At 32.5% G+C, this 12,334-nt stretch overlaps 1 pseudogene; it reads right to left on the bottom strand.

Annotated features, from left to right (window-relative positions):
• Positions 1-560: 560 nt before the first annotated feature.
• Positions 561-12,334, bottom strand: part of LOC146892160 (L-lactate dehydrogenase A chain pseudogene) — a 32,881-nt pseudogene continuing 21,107 nt past the window's right edge.

The raw sequence follows: 12,334 nt of genomic DNA, 5'->3' as shown, positions 1-12,334 counted from the left end.
ACAGTGCTTTTCCTAGGAACAACCTGTCTCTCTGTTATGAAAAGACTTTTAATAATTAAATAGTTAAATGCCATACTCCCCAGATCTCTGAGAAGTTGAGGGCTGTTTATTGGGTATAGATAAGTTATAACTGCAGTATAGAGTCCGCCTGGAGAACTGGGTCCAAGCTTGACTTGACTGGATTTTAACTTAACAGGTGAAATTTATACTTGTGAAAGACAAAGAAGAAAAATCTGTTTGCAATAGAAGCTTACCATAACGCTTAATATATTTTAAAGCAGGGTTGCATTATAAAGTCTCTTTTGTAAGAAATTTGAAAGAACATACCAATTTGAAATATAATGATGACAACTTGGTCACCTGACCCACCCTTAGTGAAGATGGTGGCAGTTATGTGTTTCACAGAAAAACCACCTTTTCTGAGATGTAGTGGGAATTTTAAGCAGAAACAAAAAAGAAGAGAGACATGGAGGCCATGTAGAATATACATTTAAAATAGAATCACATCCATGTGGCTACACCATTCAAACAGGGTTTCATACATGGAGTAGACAGGGAAGTTACTCAGCACTGTCGCCCACCAGCTGCAACGCCACCAGCTGCCGTGGAGAGTGAGAATTGGAACTGGAAGCAGTCACCTTGCGGACCCAGCTAGTCTTGCTGTTTCCTGCGGGGCCAATGGTAGCAGTGACAGACATAGACTAGAAGGAATTGGAGTGAGAAAAATATTAGGAGTTAGACAAAGAGCTTTTATAGGCAGGTGGGGGTGTGGCTGCCCAAAGAAAGGAAAACACATGGCTGTGAGATGCTAGCGGGACACAGGCAGTGTGGAGCATGCTGGACAGAAAAGTTTTCATGTGCCTGTTTGATGATAGAAGTTAGAAAGTTTGCACTTTAGGTTGTTATTTAAGGGGTACATAAGCCATTTGTTAGTGCAAAGTTGGGTATGGTTAGAAATTTGTAAGTAAGGCAGAGGTTTTAGTGTCTGTAAAAGACATCCAAGTGGGGAAAGTTGGCCTGGTTGTTTTAGGTATATTTTCCATGGCCAAAAGCATGAGAGAGATGAGACCCAATGGGTATGTATCTGTCAACACCTTCGAGATAGAGCAAGGGTCATGGGATAGGTTAAGGCCACCCTAATACTCGTCAGTTCAGAGAGTGGGGACCGGGGGTCACTCCAGGTGTCTGAGGGTCTACAGTCCGAAAATGAGATGAGGACAGCAGTCCAAGACGAGAATCCAGATCTCAGTTCTCAGCCAGGGGGAATAGCCAGAGATGAATGTCAGCAAAAGCTGACTTGGAGAAGGTACCTTACCATTCGCAGCGGTGGAGCAGGCACAAGATGCTAAAAAGTGGTCAAAGTCCAGGGTCTCCATGTCCCTCAGGCTGTCAATGGTTTTCTTTCCTTTGTTAACTAATCAGTACCATTCTGGAAATTTTAATTAAATTGCTTAATGCTATTTAGATGGTATTTTTTTTAATTATTTCATATGTTGTAGGAACTAATTCTAGTGGATATATAGTTGGTAAAGTTTTTCTTCCATTCAGTTGGCTCCCTCTTCAGTGGAATGACGAGGTCCTAAAGTGTACAGAGGTGATTTAGTTTAATGAATTTACAATTTTTTTGAATTGTTTGTTTTAGTGTCTGAGCTTCCAGCATCCTGTATAGAATGCTGTTCCTGTGTCAATGAATTCAAACATATTCATTAATTTCATCACTATCAGACTAAAAGTGTCAGGTCTTTGTAAAGGTCTGTAATCTGATGCAAATTACGTACAGTGTGAGAGATAATGATTAAGTTTTCTTCTATTACTCGATGCTGTCTAGATGACCAGGGACACTTGTTGAATATTCTCTCTTCTTCAGCGCATACAGTTGTCCTTCTTGTCAAAACCCAGGTGACAGTATGAGTTTATGTTTATGTACGAATTTTCTATTGTAGTTCATTGATCATTCTATTTTTTAGTAGTACTTTGCTTTTTTTTATATTACTGCTGCTCTGGAGAATAACTTGAAATTGGAATGATGTTACCTCCAGCACTGATTCTATTGTCCAGCATTGTTTGACTACTCTTAGTCCTGTATCAATAAAAATTTTGAGGCTAACTTTTCAAATTCTCAGAAGAATTGAATAAGAATTTTATTGGGGATTATATTGGATATGTAGATTAATCTTATTTGTACAAGTACTTACACAATATTAATCTGATCAAGGCATAAGCATGAATTTTCTTTTCAGTTTGGGGCATTTTCTTTAATTTTGTTCTTTTTTGCCCTAATGTTTTTATTTAACAAGTTTTTCATTTCTTTTGTTAGGCCCATTCAAATAGTCTTTTTTTAAATTGTTTTAAGGTAATAGTTAATGTGATTCCTCTGATTTTTCCTATATGTTATTGCTTATAGTATATAGGAAGGTGACTATGTTTGTTTTAATTTTTATACTGCTATTGTGTAAATATATTTATTCGCTTGAAGTGGTTTTTTTAGTGGAATATATAGAATTTTTTATCTGTGTGTTCAAGTCATCTGTAAATAAGAACACAGTCATATTTTTCTTTTCTACTAACATTTCCATTATGCAAATTATTGCTTTAGCTAATAGTCAAACACTGTTAAAGGGAAATGTTGAAAATGGATATCCTTTTCGTCTTCCTGATTTTTGTGTCATGTAAATGTTTTTAATTTATATACATATAACACTATGTTAATGTGAGACTGTTGAAATTTTATTATGTTGAGATAAGTCTTTCTTATTCCTACATCATTCTAGTCATTTGCAATGAAGAAATGCAGAACTTTGTCAAAGACTTTTGCTGTTTATTATATTAGCTATATGGTTAATTATATTAATATAATATATTAATTATATGGTAATGTGGTTTCTGTCTTTGAATATTTTATGTCGTGATTGATGCTTACCAAATTATGTATGTTGAGTAATCTTTGCATCTCTGAGATGAACCTAACTTACTAACCATGGGTGGGTGATATTTTTGATGTATTCTTGAATATTATTTGCACACATTTTATGAGAAACTTTATATCTATGCTCATCATAGAGATAAACCTAAAATTATCTTTTGTTATTAACTGTTCTGTCTCTATCTGATTTGAAATCAAAGTATTATTGGTTTCATAAAATAATTTATAAATATTTGTACTTTTTATTATATGTGATAATTTGAGGAGTTTTGCTGATTTTTTTTTCTTTGAAGGTCTTGTGGAATTTTATATTGAATACATCTGGTTCTGAGTTTATTTTACCTGTGAGACTTTAAATTGCTATTTCCATATCATTTAATGCTATGAAAAAATTTAAATTATTACTTCACATTGAAGTAACTTTAATAGGACATATACATTTACAAACTCATTCTTTTCTTTTAGATTTTTAATTTAGTGGAATATAAAATTTTAAAGTATGTTTTTCTGCTGAACACCCTCCGTATCTGTTATACTATCTTTAAAATACCTGATTTTATTAAGAAGGATTTTATCTATATTTATGGAAATTATATTAATGCAGGGCTTGGGATTTGTTCATTCAAACTATCATTAACTCTTCCCACTAACTATCTAATTATTTTGGAATATAGTCACTGAAAAGATTAGAACTGCAGTCAATGATCGATCCTGTTGTTTCATCCACCAATGTAGGTCATTTCTACTCATAGAATTATCTCCTTATCTGTCATCAAGATTCTTTGATTTTTAGAAATTCAGTTAAGTTACAGAATGCATTAATACTGAACAAATATATATGACAATATTTATTATTAGTGTTCTTACATTATTTTATATTTCATGTACTGAATAGCGCTTGTAAACACATGGCTTAGATAATGTATTTAAATAAACAAGTTTGTTTACTAATGCCTATAAAATAGTGCTAAGGCATATTCCTAATACATGTGTGTTTGATTATTAATTATTTTATACTTTGTTCCTTCTTTCTAAGAATAAATATATAAATTAATAATTATTTTCTTAGTGTTTATTCACAGTGACTCTTATAAAAGAAAATGAAACTTAAAATAGTATCAAGGATGCAGTTATTAGAATCGATATATATCAAATATATTTCTGTGAAAGAAGGTAATTACCATCTCTCAGAGAACAACATTAAAATATTATAACATTTGATAATAAAAAACATAATACAAAATATAGATTGGATTTCAAACTACTGAAAGATTTTCATTACTATTCTTTATCCAATTTTCTACTGTAATTTAGTTCCCTAACAATAAACATGAGAGTTGGACTTTAAAAGCTCTCATTACTACTCTCCACGCAGGGGGGAATCACAATAGGAAACTAATGGCAATGTTTCCTTTTCTTACTTCTGCTCTACTTGAGAATAAATCATAGGGATATTACAAAATTGCTATTTATTAAAAAGGCAAGAACATGATTTAGATGAGAAATTAAACGAAAAGTAAAACACAAAGTTATTTTAGTCTTAAAAGCAGATCAAATTTCTAATGTTATTATTCCAAGATTCTATATCAAGTAGAGATTAGCATTCTTATGACTTATTATAACACAAATAATGTAATTAGTATTTTTATTTTCTGTATAATAATTTTGTAAACCTCTTAAATTATTATTCATCAAAAAGAAATCATTATATTTCTGTTTTGTGTTTGTAAAATATTTATTAATGAAACACCTGAAGAACAAAATTCAATACTATAGACTGTAAAAATAAAATAAATACAGCAATAAAATATAACAATGTATTTTATTAATATATTAAGAAATATTTATATTATTTTTATATTATTATTTTTATTATATATTAAGATATATTTTCAACAGTGATAAATCTATAATGGTTATATATACATGTCTTGCTGATGTTAGGAACCCATTTATCCTCTCAGAATATCATATTCTAATTCCTTATAAATATTATCCAAAAAAGTAGCTAAGCTATGAAACATAAGAAACAAATTAAATTAAAAGTGTTTATGTTAGCATTAGGAATGTATCTAAAGACACATTTTAAGAGCTTCACTCAAAATTCACTTTATTATATTTACCAATTTAATTTTTTAATTTATGTGTTTTTATGTGTGTATTGTGTAGATATATGTGAACTTGAATTCAATAGGACATGAATTTTTGTAAGAGCACCACTATTGGAAACCTTTAGTTCTCTCTTTCCAAAATAAGGAATGGAACTCTGGTTGTCTGACTTGGAGGAGTCAGTGGTCTCTTTTGTACCAGTTCAATGAGTGATTGTTAGAAAAATCTACAAGTGATGTTAAGACAGAGGAGTTATATATAAAATTATAAATATAAACTAGCTCATCTCATTGAAATATTTAAGAAAACTGGAATCCACTGCAGGCAAATCACATGTATAGATAGATAGATAGATAGATAGATAGATAGATAGATAGATAGATAGATAGATAGATAAAGATATTTACTCAAATACAACAATGTATTAGATATTAAAACATCCTTAGATTTACACATTACTTCAGGTGAAACAAAATGAAAGATGACTGGGTTTATATTTTGCACATCTAGTCCGGAGATACTGGTAATAGAATATGAACAAGAAAATCTTTGGAAAGATGAGCTTCTGTGCAAATGATTTATCCTGGTTCATGTTAGTTAAGCTGTATGTGTTGGAACTGTCATTTGCTTACACAATTCCTAGACTGGAATCCTCACCCACTGTAATCTGAGACTGCTCTTTTATTTCCTTGCACCCAGACTAGAATAATCACACAAAATATATTAATTACAGCACTGTTTGTCCAGTTAGCTTAGGCTTCTTACTAACTCTTACATCTTAAAGTAACCCATTTCGATTAATGTGTGTCTAACGTTCTGTTCTGGCATCTTTCTCCTTCCGCAGCTACATGGAATCTCCTTTACTCTGCCTACGCTCTGTCTCTATCTCTTTCAGATTTCCCACCTGGCTTTGCTCTGCTAAGTCATTGACTGAAACATCAACCAATGCTAATAAAACATATCCATAGCACACAGAGGGAAATCCCACATCAACCCACTGATACAATGATGGGACATCACTGCTGATCGGGTTTAAAAGTAGAGACCCTAGGAACGAGATTATTTTTGTGTCCTAAAACAGGCATCAAATGACAACAATCTTTCTACTTGAAGGGTTAGAGTGCAGATATGACAAGAGCTCACTGCATCTGTAACATCATTGGTCTTTGACTCTCCATTCTTCAAAACTGTGAGAAACATATGCCAATTATTTATGTGCCTCACAGTTGGTAATAATTTGTAGTCCTGTTCAAAACAAACTAAAGCAGATGTCTGTGCAGACGGATGTAAAAACTATGCAACTGGGTATTGCATTCAGGATCCACAGAAGAGATCAGTGATGGAGAATTAAAAGTGATGATTGTAGGCAATAAAACTATTTTTGAAAGCTGATTGAGAGAACATGGAGGGGTTGAAACTGAGGGAAAGCTACAGTGTGTGATTACAAATTCCTTTCTGTAACATGTACTAGTAAAAACAAAGAAACCAACCTGAAAACTAAGTGGTATATATATATCACAGAATAGCCTTGAGCAGTGAAAAATAAGAGTCCATTTAGGAAGATAATTCATCTCATACTGCCAATTTGATGAAATTGTTTTCCTAGAAAGTGGAACCCACAAAGTAGATGCATTGGTTGCAATGATAACTAAGAAGAAGTTGGAATGTTTAAGTCTTAAACCAAATTATTGGTCCAACTTTAGGCCTCTCTAAGTGGGCATCTACTGTCTCGTAACTTTGGTGAGACTATTGGGTAAATCCTTCAGAATGTATGAACAGACTCTAGTTGTCATCAGCCCTAAAGCTATAATTGTTCCCAGGGTACATCTGGAGTCATCAGCTATGTTTTGCCTACCTTCTGTAATTGCCAACCTGATGCACCATCAATGTATTTAAAAAGTGTGATCTATGTCTTTCTTTGTTACTATGAAATATTCATCAAATTCTCATCTTTTTAGAAGATGGCATTTATTGCAATCTGAACCTTGCTTGCTAGGCAAATGACCACTTTTTTGATTTCATTTTGGATTATGCACTATTTTTTTGAGGTAAGAAGTTTTATTCTGCATCATTCCAGGATAAATTAACTTGACCATTTTATGCTTTTATAACAAACGAAGAAGTATTTAGCAATATTTGCATACTGCTAATGTATATTGGCTGATAGAAGTGTGAAAATGTGGATTTCAATTATATTTTGGAAACTTAAAAAGTGTCATCCTGAATTGCTATGGAATCAGGGATATGTTTTTCTTTCTTAAATGACAAATATTAGAATGAGATTTTAAACTATTATAAATTATTTGTAGAAGATAGACTTGATGACCCACCTGAAGTTACATATGTGAAATGTTCTGGAAGCATAACAAAATGTTTTCGTTCAAAAGATATGAGCCCTCTCCAAAACATCACAACATTTGCTGCAGTAATAGATAATTGAGGTCATATGTCCCAGATTTATGTATTCATGTTGAAAGATGAGAAGGATCTTGTAAAAGCTCTATCCTAGTTTTTAACTTAGTTATTTAGTCATCCTCTGACTTTAGTCAATTCATACTAAAGTCTAAAGAGAAAGGTAGAAAATATGATATATTCATATGCTTATAATATTACCACTAGATGAACTATGCAGTAAAATAAAAACTGATATGGACCAGTGCTTTTCAAGTGTTAGATAGATGAGCATTTTGTGAGTGGAAAGAATCCAGTTTATTTAAGATTTCTAAAGTTGGTCCTAGATAGGGATTGGAATATTGAGAAGGAAGAAGTTAATGGACAAGAAACCAGGATGTGGCTGACATGGGGGCTGACTGAGAAGCCATTGACAAAGGCACTGGGTCTTGTTTCCTCTGCATGTACTGGCTTTTTGGGATCCTAGTCTGTTTGGATGCTCACCTTCTTAGACCTGGAGGGAGCGGGGAGGAACTTGAACTTTCCACAGGGCAGGAAACCCTGACTGCTCTTAGGACTGGAGAGGGAGGAGGAGAGGGAGTGGGGGGAGTGGGAGGGTATTGGGAGGAGGGGAGGAAGTGGGAATTTTTATAAATAAATAAATAAGTAAATTAAAAAAAAGAAACCAGGAGGTTATTGCGAGAAATGACAGGGAAGGCAGGACAGAAGGAAGTGTGAGACTAGGACCTCACTGTGTCTCACAAAGAGCAATGAGGCCATTGCAGCTGCATTAGAAGGAGTGTGGGAAATAATTGGTGGGTAATGAGATGAGAGAGATTGCAAAGAGTAAATTCATTCAAAGTCTCCAGGTCAGGTAATTAACTGTAGATATTAATATAAAAATGTGAGAGGAAGAGAGAAAAAAATCTCAGTAAAGTTCTGAACTACTCTGAAGTACATTTTCAAAGAATTTATGTGAGCAAGAATGAGAATATTCTTAAAAAGAGAAAATGGAAGTAAGCAGAATTATTAAGAAATCTAGAGCAAGTAATTAAGCAGAGAAAGCAGCTGTTCATGGCAAAGGTCTGAAATCCAGATCTCGGAATCTGAATTTCACAAGGGCAAACGACATCTGCACTTGGAGGGGCATGCAGGGCAGGAAGGCCAGAGCTAAGGAAGCACTAGCTTTGATATTTGGAGAGGGAAGATCTTTCCAAGTTTTACCTTGTTTTCAATACAAGTTTTCACTTCAGGAAATAATGGGTGTGGGGAATTAATTACAAGGCCAACAAATTTGAGAGTGAAAGAAGAAATCCATTCTAATAACCAGAGGTTTTTTTTTTTTTCCTAGACCAAGAAACTGCCTGGATGGTGGTGGTACATACTTTTAATCCCAGTATTTAGGAGGTAGAGGCAGGCAGATATTCATGGGCAACGTGGATTACAGAGTAAGTGTCAGGACTGCCATGGCTATACAATGAAGCTCTGTCTCAAGAAAATAAAATAAGAAAAGAACTCTAAGCTCTTCCTGCTTCTCACCTTTAAAACTGAACTTGATATACATTGTGTTGGTAGAGCCCTCTTCTCTGCCGCAAATGAGATGTATTTTGAAAGAAAGGCATACAGGGTCTCCGTAATTTTTTTCGACAAAATAGTTTGGTAATAATTGTGTGTGTTTGTCTTTCTCTCTCTCTCTCTCTCTCTCTCTCTCTCTCTCTCTCTCTCTTATACTGTGTGTGTGTGTGTGTGTGTGTGTGTGTGTGTGTGTGTGTGTGCGCATGCACTTGGAGTGTATACCCATGATATGGAAATAGAAGACATGGAATCATACCCAAATACAGCCAAACATGTAGTACATATTTTATTCCTATGTAGTTTAACAGATTCAATAAATTTTATTTTCAAATTAGGGGTAATGTGTGTCTTCTTGATAAAAAAATACATATTGTTTAATGATATAATGAAATAATATGTATTCTGATTTGCTATGGCTTTTTACTTATATAAGTCTGGACATATATTTGAAATATTATTCTGAAATATTTATATGTATCTATAATATTGTAATTATTTGAGAATACTCTTTTTTAATTCTGGAAAGTTATCATGGGTGTGTTATTTGAATCCATAAAGTATTAAACATGATAGTATTGAATTACCAATTTTGAAAGATTTTTTTTAAGTTTTAATCTGTTCATTTTATTACTGATTACAGTTAAAAGATTTTTAAACATGATTTCATTAGTAGAAAACATTGTGCTTATACCACTAAGTTTAATATGCTAAACTGTAAACTTTATGCCTGTGACCATTCATATTATAATATTAAGACAAAAAGTATAATATGAGACAAATTACACCAGAATAATATTGAGCAGACATGTTTGGAACAATTGTCATATCTTCAACTACATTTGGCAGCATCTGATAGTACATATTTATTTTGTACTCAAATTGAAGTACTTAGAAGGAACTAATCTGCAGATTCAACTGTAAGTATACCTTATACCTATCAAAATGAAAGGCTAAACTCACATCAAAAATAGAATACCATAACTGACATCTTAATATGATTATGTTTTCAAGATAGCATTTCTTAAAATTAGTTACATTTTGTTTGTATTTGCCTAAAGCTACAGTATGTCAAAATGTTCAGAAGAACAAGAGGTTGTTATTCAAATAAGTATGTAAGAAAGTGGTCTTTTTAAAGAATACCTCTTTGGGATGCTAATTGAATTTAGTATTAAAATATCACAAGGAAAATGTATATAACATCAAAATTATCAAAATATATTAATAAAAGTGCACCTGTATATGAATAGTATACTTTTATATAAATGTACCTTACTGTAATACTATTTGTTAGGAATGTATTTGTCTTATTAATGCTAAATTGTATCTTTTCTTTATCATATACTTCAAGCAAATTAAAATTGTAAATTTTCAGTAAAAAATATTTCCTGAGCCTAAATATTAATTATTTAAATATGTATGATATATGTTCATAAGAAATGTAGTTAGCACATTAGGAGATAAGACTTTTCCATAAAAACACAAGTGGAGTTTAACTATAAGAACACTGAAGGAAGCCGGGCGGTGGTGGCGCACGCCTTTAATCCCAGCACTCGGGAGGCAGAGGCAGGCGAATCCCTGTGAGTTCGAGGCCAGCCTGGTCTACAAGAGCCAGGACAGGCACCAAAAACTACAGAGAAACCCTGTCTCGAAAAATCAAAAAAAAAAAAAAAAGAACACTGAAGGATATTACTTGGTTGTGCTGCCTGTAATAGCATTTATGGGAAAAACAAAATAATCAAATGTTTCAAACATTAGATATTTCAATCTCAAGAAAGAAAGAAACGTGATTCAGTTCTTTAAACTCAGCATTTGTATAGACAGGTGGACCAAGTGTTCAAGGTGATTCTGTCATAAACAGTGAATTTGAGGCCACAACTGACTTGGTCTAATAAAGAACACACTCAATGAACTCAGAATATCGTGATACATATATACACATTTAATATATAAATGTGTAAATATAGCAATAATTAAAGAAGATATTGCTAAATAGAGACAGAATGGGAGGAACATGGGAAAACTTAGCTGGGGAAAAGAGAAAGGATAGAAATGGTATACTTTCAGTCATTGTGTGGAAATCTCAGAATTAATATAATATGATTACTTAATGTAAAATAAACAAACAAAAGAATTAAGAACAAACACCAAAGTTATCCAGCTTCAATAGTACCACAAATTCTCACTATAAGGAATGCATGAGAAGATGCCTGGCTTTGGGTTTTTCAAACTAAAAATTGAGTATCATCCACATTGGAAGGTAATTTTGAAAATTAATGTCTTTTTTGTCTGTTTTCTTTCTTTGATTACATTGCTATCAGAGAATTGTGGATCCTAAAGGAAAACAGATATCAACAGTCCATTGAAACAAAGTTCCTAAGTGAGAAAATCATTAGATAGAAGGCAAAGTTCTTCAAATTAAACACAAATATCTGCTTTTCAATGCAACAAATGAGAGAGAAGCAAATTATCAAAAATTCTACACTGGTAAGTTTCTAAATTAACCACAAATAAGCTATCCAAAGATGATTTATATTGAGGTAAAATGTACAGAAATATATATATATATATATATATATATATATATATATTAAAAGGATGGTTATACAAATGTCTATCATCTATCTATCTATCTATCTATCTATATATATATATATATATATATATATCTCATATTTAAATACTTGCACTTCCCCAGCACCTTGGAAAGATAAAGCAATAATGGCTGTAAAGTCAGGAGTCCAGTCACCACTGAGGTGGTCAGAATGTAAGCAGAGCATGTATGGAATTCTCTCAAAAGTCTCCTCAATAATAAAACCAATACAGCTATTTTCTGCAACCTTTATTGGCAGAGACTTGATTTATTTAGCACAGTTACATGTAGCTACAAGAACAAAATGAAAATTCTATATTTACCTAACAGAAGAATGTTTTATCATCATTTCCTTAATTTATGATAACATTTGGGATAAAGCATATGAAAACTAAAAACACAATGAGAAAACCTGGAAATGATATAGCATAGTACTAAAATTTGGAATAAAAACATTTACATGTTTACAAGACTATGTAATTATTTATAAATTATATTTATTTATTAATTCTCTTCAAAAATTGGCTACATGTAATATTGTATAGAAACTAAAGCTAACACAGCTGTGAAGTATCACATATCAGAAGCATATTTCTATCAGTGCTTCAAGCCATTTCCCTAAGAATACAATAAAATGGTTCAAGGCATACCAGAAAAAGTTCTGACTAACATTAAGGTGACCACTGCCCTAATGAAGTGAGCCTAAGAAGTGGTCCTAGTGAATGCTTCAACAATATTTGAATGCA

Source organism: Myodes glareolus, chromosome 12 (genome assembly GCF_982192425.1).
Source record: "Myodes glareolus chromosome 12, mMyoGla1.1, whole genome shotgun sequence".
Classification (NCBI taxonomy): Eukaryota; Metazoa; Chordata; class Mammalia; order Rodentia; family Cricetidae; genus Myodes; species Myodes glareolus.
This window is presented reverse-complemented; position numbering and strand designations above follow the sequence as displayed.